Here is a 686-nt window from a genome sequence, read left to right on the forward strand (position 1 = left end):
GTAACCATTCAGTTTGATGACCAATATCAGTGATATGTTCAGAGTATTAGTAGCCCAAGACCCTCTCTCAGTCTTCACGCTTTCTCCCTGTTCCTCTTTATATCCTTTATTGTTTTCAGCCTCCTTCTGGTAATTGATTTTCAGTATTTGTTACTTTATCACCATTTTTGTCTTTTTGTATTATACATATTTTAGTGAATGGAAAGCTTGAAGGAAAAAGTAAATAAATACCGTATGTTGCAAAGTATACTAATATATTTTACTTTCTTTTGATATTTAGGTTAGACCCTCTCTTTATGCTTTCTCCATGTCTCACTCCTTTCCTTGTTACTTTTATTGTTTTCATATCATTTATAAGTTTACATTTAGTTCATATGTTCCATTATAAAAGTTGTAATTATAATTTCTTTATCATTTTTCAGTCTTCTAATATGCAGGGTGTAATGGTGAGTGTTTGTCATTATTTTCATGAAAGTTTTGTCCTTTCGATAATACATATTTTAGTGAATGGAAAGCATGAAGGAAAAAGTAAATAAATATTGTATGTTGCAAAGTATATTAATATATTTTACTTTCTTTTGATATTTAGGTGTCCAGTGTGCTGAAGTGAATAAATTTCACCAGTTATTTACAGTAGAAAATGAGATTAGCTTTTTTGTTTAGCAAGCACGGATGCAAACATTATG

The sequence above is a fragment of the Penaeus monodon genome, chromosome 34 (assembly GCF_015228065.2).
Source record: "Penaeus monodon isolate SGIC_2016 chromosome 34, NSTDA_Pmon_1, whole genome shotgun sequence".
Lineage (NCBI taxonomy): Eukaryota > Metazoa > Arthropoda > Malacostraca > Decapoda > Penaeidae > Penaeus > Penaeus monodon.